Consider the following 23,930-nt stretch of genomic DNA (forward strand, 5'->3'; position numbering starts at 1 on the left):
AGCCGCCCGTCTGCCATGAGCCTACAGAGCCGTCCGTCAGACTGGAGCCGCTAGAGCCGCCCGCCAGACAGGAGCCGCTAGAGCCGTCCGTCAGACAGGATCTGCCAGAGCCGCCAACCAGACAGGATCTGCCAGAGCCGCTAACCAGACAGGATCTGCCAGAGCCGCCAACCAGACAGGATCTGCCAGAGCCGCCAACCAGACAGGATCTGCCAGAGCCGCCAACCAGACAGGATCTGCCAGAGCCGCCAGCTAGACAGGATCTGCCAGAGCCGCCAGCGAGCCATGAGCAGCCAGAGCCGCCAGCGAGCCATGAGCAGCCAGAGCCGTCAGCCTGCCATGAGCGTCGAGAGCCGTCAGCCTGCCATGAGCGTCGAGAGCCGTCAGTGAGCCATGAGCGTCCAGAGCCTTCAGCCAGCCATGAGCGTCGAGAGCCGTCAGCCAGCCATGAGCGTCGAGAGCCGTCAGCCAGCCATGAGCGTCGAGAGCCGTCAGCCTGCCATGAGCGTCCAGATTCGTCAGTCAGCCATGAGCTGTCCTTCAGCCAGAAACGGCTATATACCCAGAACTGCCCCTCAGTCCAGAGCTGTCTCTCTGTCCGGAGCTGCCTTTCAGTCCGGAGTTGCCCCTCTATCCTGATCTCCCTCTCTATCCTGATCTACCTCTATATTCTGATCTATCCCTCTGTCTTGTGCTATCCCACTGTCTTGATCTATCTCTCTGTCCCGGTGTTGTCCCTGTCAGTGATGTTACCAAGAGGATTTTGTGGGGGTAGAATGAGGGTGGACATTTTTAGGGGGAGATGGAGGCTAGGATTGATTATGGTGGGGTGGGGACCTCGCCCGGAGCCTGAGCCACCACCGTGGTCAGATGCCCACCCAGACCCTCCCCTAGACTTTGTGCTGGTGCGCCCGGAGTTCGCACCTTATGGGGGGGGTTATGTCACGTTCCTGACCTATTTCTGTTAGTTTGTTATATGTGTTAGTTGGTCAGGACGTGAGTTTGGGTGGGCATTCTATGTTTTCTGTTTCTATGTTGGTTTTTGGGTTGCCTGGTATGGCTCTTAATTAGAGGCAGGTGTTTGGCGTTCCTCTAATTAAGAGTCATATTTAGGTAGGCGTTGTCACAGTGTTCGTTGTGGGTGATTGTCTTCCGTGTCTGTGTCTGTTCACCACGCGGGACTGTTTTCGGTTTGTTTGTTCCTCGTTCATTTTGTGTAGCCTATGTTTCCTATTCGTGCGTTCTTCTTGTTTTATGTAAGTTCGTCGTCTAGGTCTGTCTACACCGTTTGTTGTTTTTGTTAGTTGAGTCAAGTTCGTGTTTTCTTTAATAAATTATGTGTTCAAACTCCGCTGCGCCTTGGTTCCCTCAATACTCCTCCTTTTCGGTCGAAGAGGAGGAGGACCGCCGTTACAGTATGACTGCATTTCAGATACATTTTTCTACATTTGAATGTTGCAGTAATAGGACCACGGCCCAGCGTTTGAGCGAGCGAGAGAGAATATTATTTTGATAGCAGGCCTGATATCAATGACTCGACTGCACTCGCAAGGAGAGAAAGAGAACTGCTCATTTTCTAAGAATCTCAAGGCTCATTTCAGTTTTCTAATGCAGCAGGAAAATTCTTTGTGACAAAATAATGATCAAGTTAAGATCTGACACCTGTAGCAGCATTGTGACATTTTAAACTGCACAGTCTCAGTTTCGTTATTCACTCCAACTGGTCTTCACTCTGCGGCTCTAATAAGGTCAGCCGTGAGGTTCCTGTCACTGCGTCTCGGCCTTCAAAGGCTATGCAAGCTGTGTCTGAATGTAAATCAGCTTAAAGCACATCCTAATTTAATTCTCAATTCCGTTATTGACTAGGTGCCTGGGATTCATCTTTAAGTTCTTTGTGAAAAAGTCAATAAAGTAAAGAAAGATCAGTTATCTTCAAAAACACTACTACTCCTCCTGAATGTAATTTATTTGAGTAGATTGTTTTAAAAGTATCATGACAATAATGATTTGCTATTGGCTTTGTGGGATAACTCATTTAGCTCCTTGTATTTGTCAAGTCATGTGTGCGTGCATTCTAGCACGTCCCTAACAGATGCTCAGAGGTCTTTGGTCACAGCTGTTTCAAAGATCAAGAGCCTGTCTAGAACGTGCATGGGGGGGTTACACAAGTGTGTGCGTGTTTGTGTGTGTGTTTGTGCATGCATGCGTATGTTTGTGTGTTTGAGTAAGTGTTTGCGTGGATATGTACATGCTTGTCTGTACATCCATGTTTATACAGGCCTATATGTGTGTGTGTGTGTGTGTGTGTATGTGTGTGTGCGCGCCCACTAGTGTGGCTGTGGTGCTGGCTAAGCTTGTCCTCTTGACTGAGGTGTTGCCAGAGCTTGAGCCATGTGAGGGTTCCTGTGTTGATACTGTGCCAGGGTCACAGGTGGGGGTGCTGGGGCTCTTTGATGCTTCGCTGCTTGGGCAGGTGGAGGCCCACATCTCCTGAAGCCTTTTGCATGCTTCCCAGTTGAAAAGGTTGCCACACATATTATGACATTTGTTTACGCTTTCGTTCGTCTTGGTGTTCGGCAGGTTTTTTTCTGGCTGTTCGTGCATACAAGTCGAAGTTCGGTAGCCAAAGTCTACGCCCCTTCATCTGTGATTGGTCAACAGTACTACTCCTAGTAGAACTGGGAACTATGGACGGGATTCTTCAATGAAGTGTTTGTTGTCATTCAATTAGAGAACCTCACTACTATATATTGGCTGTCTTTTTACTGTTGTTTTATTTCTTTACCTACCTATTGTTCACCTAATACCTTTTTTTGCACTATTGGTTAGAGCCTGTAAGTAAGCATTTCACTGTAAAGTCTACACCTGTTGTATTCAGCGCACGTGACAAATAAACTTTGATTTGAGAAGGTTGTGTTCCAAAATGCACACTTGCGTTCTCCCGTTCTTTCAAGGGTGATATTCCAAGAACTCCTGAGAAAGCATACCGTCTAGTATGGGAGAACACAGAGCACCTAAATACTTTGACATGACCTCTAACATAAACAGGAAACTGCATCATCACGTAGCCAGCATCAAAAAAGCTATGTGCTTCAGCACTCGGCAGTCCCATTCTGTGAGCTTGTGTGAGCTCTTCAGTGGAAATTGCTGTGTGCTCGATTTTACACACCAGTCAGCAACGGGTGTGGCTGAAATAGCCGAATCCACTAATTTGAAGGGGTGTCCACATACTTTTGTATATATAGTATATAACACCCATGCATATTATTAAATGGCACTGATGTTCAAGATAGTTTGGTTTTATATTCATGTTATGCATTGATAACTAATTGATAGGTGATATGATGCAATACAATTAGATTAGAAGGCCTAGACTACTTCATCCTAACATAAGCTAAATGCACTGGATACAAAACAAACTCTGGCATATTATAGGAGAACATGGAGGAGAACATGTCCAATTTAATGATATGCATGCATTTCAAACAGGAATATATATTACATTAAATGAATACACCATTGTAATATTATGAATGCCTTTCTCTCCTTACAGGGGATTAGACAGATGAACTGCAGCCCCCAGATGCCCAAGCCTCAAAACCAGAACCGTGCCGATACATCAACACTTGTCATTTTTTATAAATATTGAGCTTCATATGTTACAATGAGCTGACAATTCTGCATGAGAGAGAATAATGTGTGGATCTACTTCTAACATAGTGATGTTTATATGTTTTCTTTATATGTAATGGTTAAACACGAGGGGAGGGGAAGTGACAAGAAAATAATTAGCTAACATTAGGTAAATAGACAATGCATGCATTTATTGACTGATCATGTAAGAATACACAAGTAACTTGGCTTGCTAGCACACCTAGATTAAACAGAACACAGCTAGCTGCCTTTTCTAACATTTTTATCAGATGTTGTTCAAATGTCTTACCTCCAAACCAGTCAGGAACGACTATTTTGTCCTGCCAAGCCAATGCCATGGAGTGAAATGAAGGCATCAGTTGCCATCTGTCCCTGAAAACAAATAGAAAAAAAATATTTGCTACATTTATCATTAGCTGGTCTCTGTGTCGCAATTTGTAATGGGATAGCCTCCCCGGTGAAGAGAATGAAAAAGTATGCTCCCATGCGTGCTTTGTTTTCCAGACCTCCCAAGTATGCTTATAGAACTTCTGGTACATACTCATTATAATATGCTCTAGATAGAACACAAGTAAGCATTTAGGAACATTACCTAGTTTTCATGCAAATTTTTGTTAGATGTCAAATATTTGCAAACATCTAAGTTAGATTTTTGCAACTTTTGCAACTAAGACCTCATCTGCAAAAACGTCAAAATGCATTACAGATATCTTGATTTATCTTCAATTAATTGCAACTATTTTGAGGAAGTGTATATCATGTCTATGTTGTTGCTATGGTGTCTCAAGAGGGACAAACAGTAATATTGACGCTTTTTTCTCATTTTTCAACTAAATATATTTTAAGGGAGTATGCAAGGCACAGATGTCTGCTTCGCTTAGCCGAGTTCTGCTACAAGCAAACTGAACCTAGTATATGGGCGCAGTCAGGCCTGCTGTCAGACAGGACACTAGTAGGACTTAATGATGTGACACTATATAGAGGAGCAAGAGTTTTCCTGACAGTGTAATCTGACCAGGAAAAACTATGTGCTCTAAAAGATGCCCCTAGCCCAGAGCAAGTGTTCAGAGTTTTACCTGGTCAGGTACGTGGTTGATAGAATTATACAAGTGTGTGTGTGTGTGTGTGTGTGTGTGTGTGTGTGTGTGTGTGTGTGTGTGTGTGTGTGTGTGTGTGTGTGTGTGTGTGTGTGTGTGTGTGTGTGTGTGTGTGTGTGTGTGTGTGCACCTGTGTGTATATGCATGTATACATGTGTGTCTTTGTACCCTGGCTCAAGGACACAAGTGTAGCGTCTGGTATATGGGCGTTTGGCTGGCCCTCATGATCGCTGGCTCATTTTGCATTTTAATACAACCGAGTTCATCAGCAATACTGATGGGTAACAAGGCCAGATTGTAGGTTTTAGAGAGAGGCAGAAAGAGACAGAGATAAAGAGAGAGATGTCAGTCAAATCACTGTGTTCTAATCTAACATGAGTCTCCGAACTCACTCCATAATTTTCCCCAGCAGCACCCTCCGGCCTCTGTTTATCTGCCCTCATTTTCCTTGGTCTGTATTTCCCGCTGTTCCCTGAATACACTGCTGTGTTTTCCCTTGCTGTGTGAAGTTTAGTGCACGTTTGGCGATGGTGAGGGTTTGATCGTCAGACAGGTAGAGAACGTCTTTGAATACTAAAATGTAAACACGTGTGTGCGTGTGCGTGCGGGTGTGTGTATGTGCATGAGAGAGAGAGAGAGAGAGAGAGAGAGAGAGAGAGAGAGAGAGAGAGAGAGAGAGAGAGAGAGAGAGAGAGAGAGAGAGAGAGAGAGAGAGAGAGAGAGAGAGAGAGAGAGAGAGAGAGAGGAGAGAGAGAGAGAGAGAGAGAGAGAGAGAGAGAGAGAGAGAGAGAGAGAGAGAGAGAGAGAGAGAGAGAGAGAGAGAGAGAGAGAGAGAGAGAGAGAGAGAGAGAGTGAAAGTACACCATAGGACACACTACTGACTCTGGTAGACATGGCCCCCTATCCTCATAGATATTTAATTTCTCGCGGTGATATTATCAGTTTTAGCATTTAAATCTTGGTGGGGCAAAAAATCTAAATGTGGGATGCATGCCAGCAAAGACACTACACAACACAACACTAAACAATACATTATTTGCACTATACTACAAATGCCTTGTCTGGCAGCGAAACAGATAATTCAGCCTCATTAACTGCCTTTTAAAAAACATAGCTGATATGGCTGACTTGCTTAAACAAATGTGATTTCTACTGACAACTGAGATGTACAAACTATGGCATAAGGGGTCGACAAGCAGATAAGAGGCAATCCGTAATTTCGATTAAGACATTAATGAGCGAGCTAGGACAGACGTAATCAAAATAACTATTTGATCAGTTCTTTTGAAATGTACAGCAACAGAATTCAGAACATGGGCCATTTTTACAGTGTTCTCCCTGTACACCAAGTCAGAACCGTAGGATAAATAAAAGGGGAATTTTGTGAGGATTGACGCTGGAGATGAGAAGCAAGTGAAAACATGAAACGGAACAGGAACAGCATCTGGACAGAGGAAAAATAACAACATCAATGCTGACACAGGGAACAAACTGAGGAGCAGACAGGTATAGAGGGGGTAATCAACAAATTAATGGAGTCCAGGTAAATCCAATATTGCGCAGCTGCACGTAATGATGGTGACAGGTGTCCGTAATGAAGGGCAGCCTGGCACCTTCGAGTGCCAGAGAGGGGGAGCGGGACTGTCGAGGCATGGGCACTGGACAAGCTGGCTGAGGCGTAGAAGCCTGACGAGCCGGCTGAGGCGTGGGAGCCTGACGATCCAGCTGAGGCGTGAGAGCCAGACGATCCCGCTGAGGCGTGGGAGCCTGACGGGGGTGGGCGCCTGCCGAGCCAACCGAGGAAAGAAGACCTCTTGAGCCAGCTACGGCGTGGAAGCCCGATAAGCTAGCTGAGGCACCCCCGGTTCCATCGGTGACGGCACCCGGACCCAACGTCACCAACCAAAATAAAAAACAAAAACTCTCTGATGCTTCCTTTCATGGTGTCAGCATTCTGTGAGGATCGACGCTGGAGACGAGAAGCAAGTACAGGGAGTGAACATTTAATAAACAACGGACATGAAATAGAACAGGAACAGCGTCGGGACAGGGGAAAAATAACGACATCATTGCTGACACAGGGAACAAACTGAGGAGCAGACAGATATAGAGAGGTAATCAACAAAAACAATGGAGTACAGGTGAGTCCAATATTGCGCAGCTGCGCGTAATGATGGTGACAGGTGTGCGTAATGATGGGCAGCCTGGCGCCCGAGAGAGACAGCAGGAGGAGACATGACACATTTAATAACTTCTTGTGAATAGGAGGCGCTGTTTTCACTTTGGGAAAAAATTGGCCCAATTTAAATGGCCTCGTACTCTATTCTAGATCGTACAATATGCATATTATTATTACTATTGGATAGAAAACACTCTCAAGTTTCTAAAACTGTTTGAATTATATCTGTGAGTAAAACAGAACTCATTTGGCAGCAAACTTCCAGACAGGAAGTGAAAAATCTGAAAACGATGCTCTGTTCCAGGACCTGCCTATTCAATTGCCTAATATTTATGGATTTGCATGCACTGCATACGCCTTCCACTAGATGTCAACAGGCAGTGGAAGGTGGAATGGGGTGTCTAGCTTGATCTGAGGTCGAACAAGAGCTCTTGGAATGACGTGACCAGAATTTCCTTTCTCTACCTAGGCGCGGGAAGGACATCAACATTGGCTTCTGATAAGCGTTCGGTATACACGGTGGATATCTCCGGCTCTGATTTTATTTGATAGATGTGATAAAAACATCATAAAGTAGTTTTTTTCAACCGAGTTGTATCAGTTTATTCAACGTTTATTGCAACTTTTGGAATTTTGCTTTCTTTGCGTCAGGAGAAGATGGGCATGTTCGCGCCACATGGCTAGCTAAGGTTGCTAATTCGACAGGAGAAAAGGACATTCTAAAACCAAACAACGATTTATTCTGGACCTAGGACTCCTTGTACAAGATTCTGATGGAAGCTCAGTAAAAGTAAGAACAATTTATGATGTTAATTCGTATTTCTGTGGAAAATGTTGAGTCCTAATTTCTGCCCTTTTTGCGGGCGCTGTCTCGCTATAACGTAAGCTGTTTGTTATGGTAAAGTTATTTTTTTAAATCTAACACGGCGGTTGCATTAAGAACTAGTGTATCTTTCATTTGCTGTCCAACATGTATTTTTTAGTAAAGTTTATGATGAGTTCTTTGGTCAGATTAGGTGAGTGTCCAAACTAGCTCCGGACAATTCGGTGCTACATATTCACAATGTATAACCACGGTTGGCAGCTCAAAATATGCACATTTTCGAACAAAACATAAGTGTATTGTATAACCTGATGTTATAAGACTGTCATCTGATGAAGTTGGTCAAGGTTAGTGATTAATTTTATATCTTTTGCTGGTTTTTGCAATCGCTACCTTTTGCTGCTGATAAATGCATTTGTGTGTTTGGCTATTGTGGTAAGCTAATATAATGCTATATTGTGTTTTCGCTGTAAAACACTTAAAAAATCTGAAATATTGTCTGGATTCACAAGATGTTTATCTTTCATTTGCTGTACACCCTGTATTTTTCATAAATGTTTTATGATGAGTATTTAGGTATTTCACGTTGCTCTCTGTAATTATTCTGGCTGCTTTGGTGATATTTTTGATGGTAGCTGCAATGTAAAACTATGATTTATACCTCAAATATGCATATTTTCGAACAAAACATAAATTTATTGTATAACATGTTATAAGACTGTCATCTGATGAAGTTGTTTCTTGGTTAGTGACTAATTATATCTCTATTTGGTCGGTTTTGTGATAGGTACCTATGCGGTAGAAAAATGGTGAAAATATGCGGTTGAGTCTTTTGCTATTGTGGTTAGCTAATAGAAATACATATTGTGTTTTCGCTGTAAAACATTTTAAGAATCGGAAATGATGGCTGGATTCACAAGATGTTTATCTTTCATTTGCTGTATTGGACTTGTGATTTCATGAAAATTATATTATATGATATCCCTGTCGCGTTAGGCTAGGCTATGCTAGTCAGCTTTTTTGATGAGGAGGATCCCGGATCCGGGAGAGAGAAGCGGTAGAGGTTTAAGCAGACAATGATATCTCTTACAATATTAAATGATTACATTTCTCTAAAACAGGTTATAGGCTACATGTGCACCACCAAGTCAGAACAGTAGGCAAAATTAAGAGGTGAAAATAGACCAAATTATTAGAGTGAGGCACATGGGCTACTAACAGCTTACTTCACAACATACACTTACTATTACTTTCTTAACTACAGTATACATATCTCCCTGGCATATTACATAATTTATGCAGCAGCATACAATACATTTTTAGTCTCACCTTGTTGTGCTGTGCTGACTTGAACAGGATGGTGGCGCGGAGGTCCTTTCATGGGGAAATTTTGTCATCAGACTTTGTCATCAAAGTCTGGCATTCTCTGGATTTTTGGTGCTTTCAAGACAACTGGGAACTCTGGGAAAAAAAGGGTTGAATCATGATAACGTCAGTGATCTTCAGGTCGTAGCTCTAGAAAGAGGCCTGAGTTCCCGATTTACAATTACGAGTTGGATGAAAGTTTAAAACGTATTTCCTCAGTCGTAGCTCGTTTTTCCCAAGTTCCCAGTTGTCTTGAACTCACTAAAGTCAGATTTTGCAGTTCCGAATTAACAGTTGTTTTGAGCGCGGCACAAATCATGCTTCATTGACAACATGGACAATGTTGAATGTTTATAATTTTAAACTAGGAAAAGAGACCCTTAATCTTAGACTTGGGACCACACAGCCACTCCACTGAATAGCAGGCTAATGATTGCTTTGCAATGTTTGCAGTTAGCCACTGATTCCTTCCAAACCACTTATTGTTGAATTTGCGATTTCCAACTTGCTGTGTATTGTTTATGTCCAATGGCCGATGAGCACCGATACGTTTTATCTCTAATTTCTCTTCATTATTTCTCTTCATATGACAAGAATTAAAAAGGATTTGCCAGTAGATTGTCGACTTGATTCATGATGATGACTGCTAGCTAAGAAAGTATGAAAGTATGATGTTGACAAGTCCAATCAAAGCTACTGTAGATATAACGTGATTTGACGTTTTATCTGTGGACCTTGAGCCTTCTTGGATGGGCACTACTAATGTAAATCTGTGGCAGCACACAAGGGGCAGGAATTTTAGAGCTCTATCCTTAGACTTGGTGGTGAAGTAGTGTCCCCATGAATGACAGAACACCGCTCAATGCTCCGTATTTTCTACTGGCTTGCCCCACCACCACAGAAAGCACTGAGCTTGGCTGAAACACCTGCATTTTGGAGCTGCCTTACTCAAGACAACAAAAACGAGACCATGTTTGTATGCAACTTTTTTTGTTTTTTGTGTTTTTTTTTAAATGTATCCCCTTTTTCTCCCCAATTTTCGTGGTATCCAATCGCTAGTAATTACTATCTTGTCTCATCGCTACAACTCCCGTACGGGCTCGGGAGAGACGAAGGTCGAAAGCCATGCGTCCTCCGAGGCACAACCCAACCAAGCCGCACTGCTTCTTTAACACAGCGCGCCTCCAACCCGGAAGCCGGCCGCACCAATGTGTCGGAGGAAACACCGTGCACCTGGCCCCCTTGGTTAGCGCGCACTGCGCCCAGCCCGCCACAGGAGTCGCTGGAGCGCGATGAGACAAGGAAATCCCTACCGGCCAAACCCTCCCTAACCCGGACGACGCTAGCCCAATTGTGCGTCGCCCCACGGACCTCCCGGTCGCGGCCGGCTGCGACAGAGCCTGGGGGCGAACCCAGAGACTCTGGTGGCGCAGTTAGCACTGCGAAGCAGTGCCCTAGACCACTGCGCCACCCGGGAGGCCCTGTATGCAACTTTTTTAACTCAATGATATATCTATATTTTTTACATTGTTTGCTAAACTGATATGTGACACGTATTAATGCCAAAATAACATGCAAAACAGGCAAGCCCCCCCCAAAAAAATCAAAAAATGTGGGCTCTGCCCCATCTGCCCTGAATGACGGGTCGCCACTGGATATTATCCACTAAATACTACCTTGTTTAACAGGGAGGAAGTGCTTGAATTATAAACATTGAGCTTCACTCATATGGCATCTCATCATGGAGTCAGTGTGACAATTTACTGGACATAAATTTATATTTTTGACAGGTTCACATAAAAACCTAACCCCCAGCTTTCTCCCTTTTATATGCCACCTATTTTATTCTTCATCCTATTCATCCCTCTGACATGTTGACAGAGTCATTTTATCATTTATTTGGTTTAACTTCTCACCCTCTCACAGATTGAGATTGAAACGTCTGATATGGATGGACAATGACGGACATTTTTGTGCCAGGGTCTGACATCAGACAATGTGTAAAGTAATTCAGTGTTGCACTCGTCACTGACACCCGTTCATATTCAAGGCAGTGTGATTGCTTGTGGGGAGCTCTCACCTCTAGAAAATACAGGGGGAAATAGAGGAAAATAACCAAATGAAACGGAACATTGTCTGAATACAATATCTGTTGAATAGAGAGGAAAACAGTGGCCATTTTTTCTCAAGCGGACCTGCCATTCTTTCATCTTGTCCTCACATACCCACCCTGAGAGAGATAGAGAAGGCGGAGGTGGTGTAATATAGTGTTGTACTGTGTGTGAGAGGGAGCAGAAATGTTTCAGGAATCACTATTAGGGAGCATTCACCCTTGAGGAATCTCAGGTCGTCCTTGTAACAATACTCATCACACCCCCTCCCTCATATTCCATTCCCTCTCCAACTACAGCGCTCAATCCCCCCCTCTCCACCCGCCTCCCCTTCCTACATCCCTTCCCTTATGCCTGCAGATAGTGACCATATTGGAGAAGGGTTGGATTGGCTGTGCTCCTATGAGCGGCTACCAGCTGCAGTGCATGTGTAATCTATGCGTTGCGTTTTGATTGATCCATGTGTGGGATGCTTCACTCTGTATAGAGACATTGAGCTGACTTCGTGCAGAGAGGGAAAACGCTAAAAGGTTGAGGAATTAATTGATTTATGAACAGAAAAGGGTCCGTACTAACCTCTCTTTCTTGTCCCGTGGAGGATTTCGTACCAATCCCGCGCTAAAAGCGCGAAATTATTCCGGTCACGTCGCGCGCTGAAAGCCGGCTGTCCTGGAGCTTTGGTGCTCTGTGCACGCGAGATAGCGCAGCGCGCGGACACCTGCAGTAGAATGTAGCGGGAATTCCCCTCCTAAACCCGCGCAAGGAGGTAAGTAAAAAAAGAGATAAACCATTTACATTATGTTTATGATTCTATATAGGTTATAGGCTGCCGTTAGCCTTCTGCCATGTCAACCTCGACACATATATATATATTGCATCTTGAGAGTTAATTTATCTATTGAAGGATCATTTGTTTGTTTTAGACATTGATATAAGAGAAGTTGGAAGAAATTGTTGAATTGAAAAAGGTTGAATTATGCAACATTAACACACATGTTGCAGTTGCGGCCACATGGCAAGGATGCAGAGTCGGTAGAAGTGTGGGATCAGCCCAGAGGGTCGTGAAGAGACGTCCATAGAGCGTCAATACCAGCTCAGTAACCTAACGTAGCCATGGCAGTAATGGGATGCTTACCAAAGCCTGTCCTGCCGAGGAGTGTCTCTGTCGAATGGTTGTTTTTAAGGATGCTTTGGAATGACAAATAAACATAAGTCAGCCATGTGCATAGTTGTTACTGTGTATGCTGTAATAGTACATGGTCTAGTTTTTTTTGTATGCTTCATTGTGACAAGTAGGCTAAATGATAGACTACTATAGAGGCATATTGTCATTGCAAACACCACTGACTGTCACATAGCAGGGGTATTTAAAAACAAATCGTAATTTATTCCATGAATGCATTTTGTTTAAGTTTGTCCCAGATAGGCAAAATTAAGGAAGATGAGAGAAGAGCCATGTTACAGCATAGACAAGATGGACTAGTAGCGGGCAGTTCTTTAGGTAGTCAGTTGCACTACTGTAGTAAAACAGCTTTGTTTTCATGCAGTCGACATCCATTTATGACCTAAATGTATAGAGTACTATCAGACAATCACACTTCCATATTATATCCCTTCCCTATAGGCTGCCTGCTATACAGCCCTAGTCAAAAGTTTAGACACACCTACTCATTCAATTCTTTTAGGGGGGGTTCTTTATTTTTCCTTTTTTTCTACATTCTTGAATAATAGTGAATACATAACACATAACACATGGAATCATGTGGAAAACAAAAAGTGTTAAACAAATTAAAATATATTTTATATTTGAAATTCTTCAAAGTAGCAACCCTTTGCATGATGACAGCTTTGCACACTCTTGGCATTCTCTCAACCAGCTTCATGAGGTGCATTTCAATTCATGCATTTGAATTAACAGGTGTGCCTTGTTCAAAGTTAATTTGTGGAATTTCTTTCCTTAATGCGTTTGAGCCAATCAGTTGTGTTGTGACAAGTTAAGGGTGTTATACAGAAGATAGCCCTATTTGGTAAAAGACAAAGTTCATATTATGGCAAGAACAGCTCAAATAAGCAAAGAGAAATGACAGTCCATCATTACTTTAACCTCTCTAGGGTACGTGAGACGGTAGCGTCCCACCTCTTCAACAGCCAGTGAAACTGCAGGGCGCCAAATTCAAAACAACAGAAATCCCATAATTAAAACTCCTCAAACATACATGTATTTTACACCATTTTAAAGATACACTTGTTGTAAATCCAGCCACAGTGTCCGATTTCAAACAGGCTTTACGACGAAAGCAAACCAAACGATTATGTTAGGTGAGTGCCTATTCACAGAATAACACAGCCATTTTTCCAGCCTAAGAGAGCAATCACAAAAAGCAGAAATAGAGAGAAAATTAATCACTAACCTTTGATGATCTTCATCAGATGACACTCATAGGACTTCATGTTACACAATACATGTATGTTTTGTTCGGTAAAGTTCATATTTATATCCAAAAATCTGAGTTTACATTGGCGTGTTACGTTCAGAAGTTTCAAAACATCCTTTGATTTTGCAGAGCCACACCAATTTACAGGAATACTCATAATAAACATAGCTAAAAGATACAACTGTTATGCATGGAATTTTAGATGCACTTCTCCTTAATGCAACCGCTGTGTCAGATTTCAAAAAAGCTTTATGGAAAAAGCAAACCATGCAATAATCTGAGTCAGCGCTCAGAGCCCAATCAAGACACAAATATATCCGCCATAATGTGCAGTCAACATGTCAGAAATAACATAAACATTCATTTACCTTTGATGATCTTCATCAGAATGCACTCCCAGGAATCCCAGTTCAACAATAAATGTTTGTTTTGTTTGATCATGTCCAAATTCCTACTTGTTGTTCTAGCGTTCAGTACACTTTCCAAACTCACGACGTGCAGGCAAGTCCAGAGGAAAGTACGGACGAAAAGTTTAAAAAGTTATATTACAGTCCGTAAAAACATGACAAACTAAGTATTGAATCAATCTTTAGGATGTTTTAACATAATTCTTCAATAATGTTCCAACCGGAGAATTCCTTTGTCTTCAGAAAAGCAAATGGAACAGGAGCGAACTCTCATGCGAACGCGCATGGTCAGCTCGTGGCTGCTGGCAGACCTCTGACTCATTCCCCTCTCATTCGCCCCCACTTCACAGTAGAAGCATCAGACAAGGTTCTAAAGACTGTTGACATCTAGTGGAAGCCTTAGGAAGTCTTAGGAAGCATTAGGAACATTACCAATATCCCACTGTATCTTCAATAGGAGCTGAGTTGAAAGTCGACCAACCTCAGATTTCCCACTTCCTGGTTGGATTCTTTCTCAGGTTTTTGCCTGCCATATGATTTCTGTTATACTCACAGACATCATTCAAACAGTTTTAGAAACTTCAGAGTGTTTTCTATCCAAATCTACTAATAATATGCATATTCTAGATTTTATGGCTTTGTAGCAGGCTGTTTACTCTGGGCCTGCTTTTCATCCGGACGTGAAAATACAGCCCCCTACCCCAATTAAGACATGAAGGTCAGTCAATCCGGAAAATGTCAAGAACTTTGAAAGTTTCTTCAAGTGCAGTCGCAAAAACCATCAAGTGCTACGATGAAACTGGCTCTCATGAGGACCTCCACAGGAAAGGAAGACCCAGAGTTACCTCTGCTGCAGAGGATAAGTTCATTCACTGCACCTCAGATTGCAGCCCAAATAAATGCTTCACAGAGTTCAAGTAACAGACATATCTCAACATCAACTGTTCAGAGGGGACTGCGTGAATCATGCCTTCATGGTCGAATTGCTGCAAAGAAACCGCTATTAAATACACCAATAAGAAGAAGAGACTTGCTTCGGCCAAGAAACACGAGCAATGGACTGGACCGTGGAAATATGTACTTTGATCTGGTCCAAATACGAGATTTTTGGTTCCAACTGCCATGTCTTTGTGAGACGCAGAGTAGGTGAACAGATGATCTCAGTATGTGTGGTTCCCACTGTGAAGCATGGAGGAGGAGGAGGTGTGATGGTGTGGGGGTGCTTTGCTGGTGACACTGTCTGTGATTTATTTATAATTCAAGGCACACTTAACCAGCATGGCTACCACAGCATTTTGCAACGATATGCCATCCCATCTGGTTTGCGCTTAGTGGGACTGTCATCTGTTTTTCAACAGAAAAATGACCTAACAAACATCCAGGCTGTGTAAGGGCTATTTTACCAAGGAGGGTGATGGAGTGCTGCATCAGATGACCGGGCTTCCACAATCACCCGACCTCAACCCAATTGAGATGGTTTGGGATAAGTTGGGCCGCAGAGTGAAGGAAAAGCAGCCAACAAGTGCTCAGCATATGTGGGAATTATTTCAAGACTGTTGGAAAAGCATTCCAGGTGAAGCTGGTTGAGAGACTGCTGGGAGTGTGCAAAGCTGTCCTCAAGGCAAAGGGTGCGTACTTTTAAAATCTAAAATATATTTTGATTTGTTTAATACTTTTTTGGTTACTACATGATTCCATATGTGTATTTCATAGTTTTGATGTCTTCACTATTAAGCTGCAATGTAGAAAATAGTCAAAATAAAGAAAAATTCTTGAAGGAGTAGGCGCGCCCAAACTTTGGACTTGCACTGTATGTATGTGTTTATATAGGCCTAAGCTACTATATAAACTTCTATAGCATCTGAGTGTTTTGTTTCAGAACTAGCCTATGGATCACTAGATTAAAGTATCCGTTAAGCCTACTATAACCGTTAAGCCTACTGTTATCAAAGAGGCTGTGTAGAGTCACACAGTATTTTACATTGCCTGTGTATTTGTATGCAATCAGTTGTGTGTTGTAGGAGCTGCTTTCCCCCTCATTCATATTGCTGCTTGGGGAGTCCCTGTTGTGAAACCCAAAGGGATTGTCTCAAAAAAACAATTCCCATTCCACTCACATTTCCCCCCCCCCCCCCCCCCCCTCTTGATGGCAGAGAGAAAACGTGAGTTTTAATGTTAATTTTCTGCAATTCTACACATTTAGCCATGGGGCAGGCATAGAGAATATGTTGCAGGTTTTATGCAGTTCTACACATTTTCCCATAGGGCAGAGATAATGTTTTGCAGTTTTAAAGGTAATTTCCTGCTGTTCTACACATTTTGCCATGACTTATGTCATGGAATGATATCTGAGTGGGAGTGACTAGCAAAATCAATGGGGGCCCCCTGGAGGTCAAGGCCCCTGGGCATGTGCCCTGTATGTCCGGTTGTTATTCAGCCATGATTACTAAAAGTTTAGATAACTAGCTAGACTAACTTACCAATGTAAAAATTGTTAGCTGACATGGCTAATTGAGTGACTGTCAGTTACTGACAAAACAAGAGAACTACTGATGCACAACCACATTTCGAACTTGCACCTTGTGTCTTCTACTATTCTAACTCTCAAAATTAAGTTGAGACCCCCGCTGACTTTCTAAAAGTACATTTTAAAAACGCTTATGACGCTTATGCCTGGAGCCGGCCCTGTGTGTGTGCGTGTGAGAGAGAGTGCGAGCGAGAGAGAGAACGTGTGTGTGCATACAATTTACAATTTTGCACACTAGAGTGTTTGTTTGGTGTTTATCTTTCTGTGCATGATGTGGTGCACGTGTGTGTATTTATGGAGGATTTGATGGTGGATGTGGTGGGGGAATATGTTTCTACAAATGTGTCACTCTACAGCTAGCTGCTGCAGTAATTGAGCGAAGCTGTCATATTTGATTTCTGTACAATGAGTGAAATATTTGCTCCCTCCTACAGTTGTTCTGTAATGCACTGAATGTTCTGATGTAGAGGCTAATACACTCACTATCCTAAGATTTCACAACATCATGAGAGTCACAATTTGCTTGGAAGTCTAGGGACATCAGAAATAAGAAAGGCTAAGAAAGGTTGTTGTTTAAGGCAGTTGTCTACGGTTAAGTCATTTGTGGTTTTGAATGTGTTCATACAGTATGTTTTTATCTGTGTTGGTATATCTGATGGGCTTTTGTGTTGGGAATCTGAGGGCCTACAGTACACAGACTCACTGGTTCCAGCTATTCCTTATTTCCTAAGAATGCTGGAGACAATTATTCTTAACAGAGTGGTTGCAGATCCCAACTTTTCCTGGACCTTTCTTCCTGCCAAATAAAGGTCCGAGAGGTCTCTATAGTACGTAGATTATTTTTTTTGCATAGCTGCATAGCTCACTCTGCTGCCGCTTCAATGATCGGATGTCTTTTCCTGTTGTAGTCTACAAACTTCGACATGTTGCACATGATCGATATGTTGTTTAACAAACGTATTTGTCTGTTGGAACAGTAGGCTAGGCTATTGCAAACATAAGCACGACACAAACAGGCAGTCTAATTAGCAATTTTAGGTTATTTTTTCAGAAGGGAGTACATGCAGCTATTTAGGCAGCATATCAAACACAAGCAAGACACAGACACGCAGTCTAAATAATGATTTAATGACATTTTTTCATCGTCATTGAAACATTGGCATGGTAGGGAGCAGAAAAGCAGTCAAAGTATTAGTGTTCTTTTTCAGGATACAATATGGCAGCATAACTATAAAGATTACATCATCGCAAATGTATGTGTGTGGTTAAAAAGCAGATTGTTTTTCCCCAATGCAATGTGTAGACTGCGCCCTGCTTGTGCTGCTGCAGTATCCTTAGTTACAACAGACGGAGAAGGTTGCAGCCTATGTCCTAAATTACCCTTATTAATATAAGGCAGAGACATAGGCTACATCATCATGTTGATCAAATTGGTTGAGGGTTCAGAAGAAGGTGAATAAAGAGAGAAAAGTGAAGGGTAAGTTGAGCAGCAGATACGTAAAAACAAAATAGTGTGTAAAATAACACATGCGCAGAACTTAAATCGGACCTTCAGCTCTAGGGAAAAAAGATCCAGGGGGGTAGGGCGGTTACGTACGGATCCGCAGCCTCGGCTTATTCTTAATGGTCGGATATTTAAAGTCATCCTCGAACCACAGGGCTCCATGAACCTCCAAAACCATCTCTAATCTTTTCTCTCTCTGAATGTTTGAACAGGGTTGGATGAATACAAATTAGTATGAAGAGGGTTCAGTTTTACACAGTTCTACGGTGCAGACTTTTCCCATGAGTAAAGCAGTGAGGTGGCTATGTGAAATTAGAAGCACATTGCAATTAATTCACTGATCCAAGATAATGAGTGACGAGAAGAGATTTCTCCACCGCACAAGAAATACATTGAGAAAGTGAGAGAGATGTGTGTGATCCAAAGCTAGATAGGATAAAAGTAATGAGAGGGGGTGGGATGGAGGGACACATGAAAAGCAGACAAAATGGATAGATGGAAAGATAAATCGCCAGTGAGGTGGAGGGAGACACTAAGGAGAGATACCCCATCAAGGAGGGGGAGATCGCTGTGAAAGTGGGGAGATAAAACACAAATGTGTGTGCTTTTTTATCCGTTCATGTGTCTGTGTGAGTGCATACGTGTGTGAGTGTGTGTGTGTGCTTGCTGTGTGTGTTAACGTATGTGTGTGAACGTGTGCACGTGGGTGTGTGTCTGTGCTATGTTTGCCCGTGTGCATCCGTTCATGGGTGTGAGAGTGTGTGTGTGCCAGGAATGCTTGTGTACATGTGTAGTATGGCAAGGTCACGTGCAGGACAGTATGGTGCTGGTTTCCCTCTCCTTCCATTGTTGAGGTCTGTCACTGCAGTGTGATAGCCTAGTGGAGGGAGTGAGGGACATGACAGTAGTGGCCCTCCCTGCCTGCCCAAATGATGCCCTGTCTGCAGGAGATAGATGGGATTCATTGAGCTCTAATTGCCTTCTGGAGAGATTTAACTTCATCACTTTAACCCTACTTAGGCCTCTCATATCTATAATCTCTCATCTGTCTGTCTGTCTGTCTGTCTGTCTGTCTGTCTGTCTGTCTGTCTGTCTGTCTGTCTCTCTCTCTGTCTCTCTCTCTGTCTCTCTCTCTGTCTCTCTCTCTGTCTCTCTCTCTGTCTCTCTCTCTGTCTCTCTCTGTCTCTCTCCTTTCTGCTATTGTTTATCCTCTGTTATTTTCTCTTTCTCTCCCTTTGCTCTAAAAATGTAACCTCTCTTGATCTACCCATATTTATGTTCCTGTTTTTCTCCCCCTCTCCCCCTCTCTCCCTCTCTCCCTCTCCCTTGGCTTGTTCAGGCAGATGTTGAACTGTAATGTTACAATGGGACTCTGGCGTATGGTGAAATTGATCCATGGCATGCCCTGACACAAACACAGGCTTGATTGGATTACAGTTAACTAGGGGGGAGCACTGAACAGGGGAGAAGACAAAATAGATAATGCAGAGCTGGAGGGGAGAGAAACAAAAACAAAACTACACCTCCGTCCCAACACCAGCAACCTGCTTATCTGGGACAAATTCATACATAAACACTTCCTAAAAGTGGCAAACTGTCTGCTAAAACTTTAGTTTTCATGTGGGGGGGGGGGACATGGAATGACAAAGGGGAAAATACCACACCTGGGTTTCAAATACTTGTGAATTTGATTCAAATACTTGTTTGAGCTTGTCTGGTTTAATAAACCAACAGAAAAGTAGCCTACTAAAATTGCAAACCCGCCCATCTGGCACGCCAGGTAGACTCAAGCAAAGCTCAAAGTATTTGAATACATTTTTTAAGTATTTGAAACCCAGGCCAGGTCAGAAAAATACACAGGATTTGAATGCTTTTCTTGGAAAACAGTGCAATTTCTGTGAAGCTGGTTCTCACAATTTATGAGATTGTCATGTTTTTTCACCTAAAATGGCCATTTGTGCCCCAGACTGAACATTCACGTCTCATGACAGAAAGGCCGTCACAAACTGACGCCACCGTTGCTTAGCACCGCTTAGCACTTAAAACCCCTCAAGTAATGTGGGAGTAATTATGGGAAAAAAATGTATCCTAATGAATGTAATTATAATCCACTAAATTATTGTTCAACAGCACTACATATCACATTGTGCTAGAATACACAACCTACCAGCATCATAATTTCTCTCCATGCAGCCTGCTATGCTTAAACCCTCTCCGTCATAGCTTGATTATACAGTGACTCAGTGGCGCCTGATTTGGATTCATTCTCTTTTTTAAAGAGGCTTGATTGCATTGCGGTCTTGATTGGCCTTATTGATGGGCTGGTACTTGTAATGGCTAAATGACAGACTTGGTCTCTCGGGCTGGGGATAGTTATGTAATGTGAGAAGGTTTTATAACGGATGCTAAAGCAACTTCCATTGACAACAATCTGATAAGCCGACACATGATAATGATGACACTGCCCCAGGACCCAAGGGTTACCTGGAGATCAAGGTCCTCTTCATCTATAGCTATCCTTAGGGGTTCCTTACTGTACCAGGGCCATTTTGGACAGGATTTGGGTTCACCTCAGGCATGTGGATGTGTTACTGGGTGGGTGAGTTGTGGGCTGTTTTGTGAAGGTGTTAGGCCAACTGTGTCCGTTTGTGTGAGTAAGACAGAGAGAGAGAGTGGGAACCAAAGGCTCGTTTAAAGAGCAAATATTGGTATTTATAAGGAAATACAACATGTTGGTGATAGAAATGAGTAGAGTTGTAATTACAGAGATTTCCATTGGAAATCTGTTTTTAATTGGTATTATAGCTGATACAGAAAGAGCTTTAAAGGTCTCAACATTTACATTATGAGGAGATCCTGAAAATATGGAGAGAGAAAACGAGCAAGAGAAGTTAGAGGCATGTTGGATGGAAAAGAGGAGAGAAGAGGAGGAGGGTTTGGGAGTGGTCAAATCAGAGCTGGATAGAGGGAGTGAATAGGGCTCAAACATTCCCCTCAAGCGATTACACGACTCAACATCCATCTGCACCTCTATACCTCCATCCCATTCATTACTCCTTCCCTACATCCCCCTCTCTTTTTATCTCTTTCTGTCTCACTCTCACTTTCAAACAGGTGGATGGGATCCAGCAGTCTTTTAAACACACAAGATGTAAGTTACCACAGATGCTTACCAATCTTCAAATGGGAGTGGGTTTGTGTGGTTTGGTGGTGGTGATGTGAGATAGAGGATACGTTCCTGTGTGAGGGTTTGAAGCAGTGGATGGTGGGATAGGCTATGTGTATTGGTGGCACAATATGGCGTGTGTGTGTGCGTGTGCACTCGTGTGTGTGTGTGTGCTCGTGTGTGACATAGCCATCCCTGAGGTGGGACGCAGTAGGCAGTGTGTGTACATATGAGTGTGTATATCAGTGTATGGTAGGGTGGTGGGGGTGTGCATTAAGCGAACTGAGCAGAAGTGAAAATGACAGGTGGAGCGTATTCTATTATTTTACTGTCAGATTTTTAAATAGCATATCCCAGTAGCGCTAAACAAAATAGCCGTAGTAAGAATATTTCTATTTACTATTGATGACTGTCCAGAGAAAATAGAGTGAACCGGGCAGCTACATTTCTTTTCTCATTTGGCTTCTTTGCATTGAGCTGGCAGTAGCATGCTCTGTGTTGGGCTTGGACAGGCTGCTTTTTCTGCTAGGTGTTGGTTGGCTGCCAGGGAGGCTGCTGGCCCAGCTGGTGGCTGCTAGCGGTTAGCACTGTGGGATGAATTGAGTGGGAAAATTAAGCCTTTGATCGATTGTCTCACTGCGGACATTAGAAACACCTAAGACAGCCATGAGTCAGCAGTCTCTTCACTCTTTTCCCATCTCTCTTTCTCTAGCCCTCTTATTCTCTTTCTCTCTCGCGATCACTCTCTCTCTTCCTCCAACCCCCCCCCCCCCTCTCTTTCCCTGTCCCTCCCCCTTACTCCCTCTCTCTGTCAGTACCCATCTATCAATACACTTTATCACTATATTTTCACTCTCGATTTAGTGGTGGTCTCTGTCCTTTTGCAGATGTCACACCATTTTGTCTCCCAAGGCCATTGCTGTGTGTGTGTGTGTGTCTTAATGAGAACCTGTCACATTGACAGCCGGATCTGTTTATAGATTTGCCTCCTGTGACAGTGGAACTATAGGAGCTTGACTAGCTGTCAGTCAACTCTCACCTATGCCATAGCAACATAGCCCCATAACTGTAGTAGATGAGGCAGAGTTCTCACTCTGGTTAGAGTGGCACACCTCTATTTAGGACCAATAAATACTGTTTTTTGTGTTTATTTGTTAAATCTGTCAACAAGACAGTGTGCACTTAATTCTATTATAAGTTCTAAAACAATGATTCTATCTGCTGGTTGAGTCTAGTAGTTCGATCAAATTGAACGTCATGAGCTCGATAGCCATAAGCAAGGTCTATTGGTTGCCTGCTAGGTGAGATGGTAGAACTTGCTATCTTTCTGAGAACAATGATGTGTGACTGGTACAAAGTTTGTACATCGATCTGAACAGAGTCAAACTAATGAAGAGGGCACAGAGGAACACACAAGGCTCTGATGTCACCCCCTGAGTCCAAATTAAGCTTTTGAATGGGTAATGAGGGGCCTCTTGTAGGCAACCGGGATCTTATTGGTTCCTTTGACTTTGGCCAAATCAGTTGATTGATTGCTTGTTTTTTTGTTAGGAGTTTATGCTCCTGGTTGGGGAGATGTGCTGGATCTGCCATCAAACTTTAATGACCTCAGGGACTGGCATTTTCCCCTCGTTTCTCCTCTATTTGGGTTGTTGTTAAATAGAACATGAGGCTGGTTGTCTTCATCTCTTCCCCTATCCCCTCCATCTCTGTCTGGCCTGTCAATCACATGCCTGCTGGGCCTTGTGTCTGTTGTGTGTCACCTTGCTTCCAGCTATATTGTTCACTGTTACTGCATACTTGGCTGGCCAAATAACACACACAGGCGAGTGCATTAGTATTTTATTGTATAGTCCAAATGATCACTTTTTATAACGGCACAGGGCGAGACCCAGATGCAGACACAGGAGGCAGATGGTTCGAGTCTCTGTAATGTATTAAACAACAAGGGGCAGGCAAGAGGCAGGTCGAGGACAGGCAAAAGTTCATTAACCAGGTCAGAGTCCAAATGGTACAGGGAGGCAGGCAGGCTCAAGGTCAGGGCAGGCTGAGTGGTCAGGCAGGCGGACTTAGTGTCAGGGCAGGCAAGAGGTCAGAACCGGGAGGACTAGAAAAACTGAGACTGGGAAAAACCAGGAGCTCGGAAAAACACGCTGGTACGCTTGACAAGACAAGATGAACTGGCAACAGACAAACAGAGATCACAGGAATAAATACACTGGGGATAATGGGGAAGATGGGTGACACCTGGAGGGGGGTGGAGACAATCACAAAGACATGTGAAACAGATCAGGGTGTGACACTTTTAGCACTCGGTGGTCTATAGCAACTTCCTATGAGAATAGGCTTTAGGTAAGGCAGATGAACCTGTAGCTATATTACTTCCACATCATCTGACATGAGATCGTCTCAGTCTAACAGGAATATTACTCTGGACATATATAGCATATACACCTCCTCCATTTGCATTGCTATCTTTTCTGTATATGCTATAACCATGTATAGCTACTACTGCATCATCAAAGGAATTATTTATGTGTGTTTCAGAGATGGTCAGAATATGAATGTTTTCTGATGTTAGTAAGTTGTCAATTTCATCAACCTTGTTTCTCAGGCTACATACACTCAAAAGTTTGGGGTCACTTAGAAATGTCCTTGTTTT

The 23,930-nt window shown here is 43.0% G+C and overlaps 1 protein-coding gene and 1 long non-coding RNA gene across 4 annotated transcripts in view; one reads left to right on the forward strand and one right to left on the reverse strand.

Annotated features, from left to right (window-relative positions):
• Positions 1-5,654: 5,654 nt before the first annotated feature.
• LOC129815485 (uncharacterized) lies at positions 5,655-11,895 on the reverse strand. Its single transcript, XR_008753436.1, has 3 exons — positions 11,806-11,895; positions 9,083-9,214; positions 5,655-6,720 (listed from the first exon to the last, which is right to left on the reverse strand). It is a non-coding gene; the product is annotated as an uncharacterized LOC129815485 (long non-coding RNA).
• Positions 11,896-11,903: 8 nt separating this feature from the next.
• The window catches only part of LOC129815483 (G-protein coupled receptor 22-like), a 29,411-nt gene continuing 17,384 nt past the window's right edge, over positions 11,904-23,930 (forward strand). Inside the window, exon 1 of one of the 3 annotated variants that reach the window (XM_055869356.1) lies at positions 11,904-11,995. The gene's annotated coding sequence lies outside the window, so the exon portion shown is untranslated. Of the gene's footprint in view, positions 11,996-21,039; positions 21,254-23,930 lie in introns of those variants that run through there. The other 2 variants (XM_055869357.1, XM_055869358.1) reach the window with 2 other exon arrangements.

This window comes from Salvelinus fontinalis, chromosome 18, assembly GCF_029448725.1.
Source record: "Salvelinus fontinalis isolate EN_2023a chromosome 18, ASM2944872v1, whole genome shotgun sequence".
Lineage (NCBI taxonomy): Eukaryota > Metazoa > Chordata > Actinopteri > Salmoniformes > Salmonidae > Salvelinus > Salvelinus fontinalis.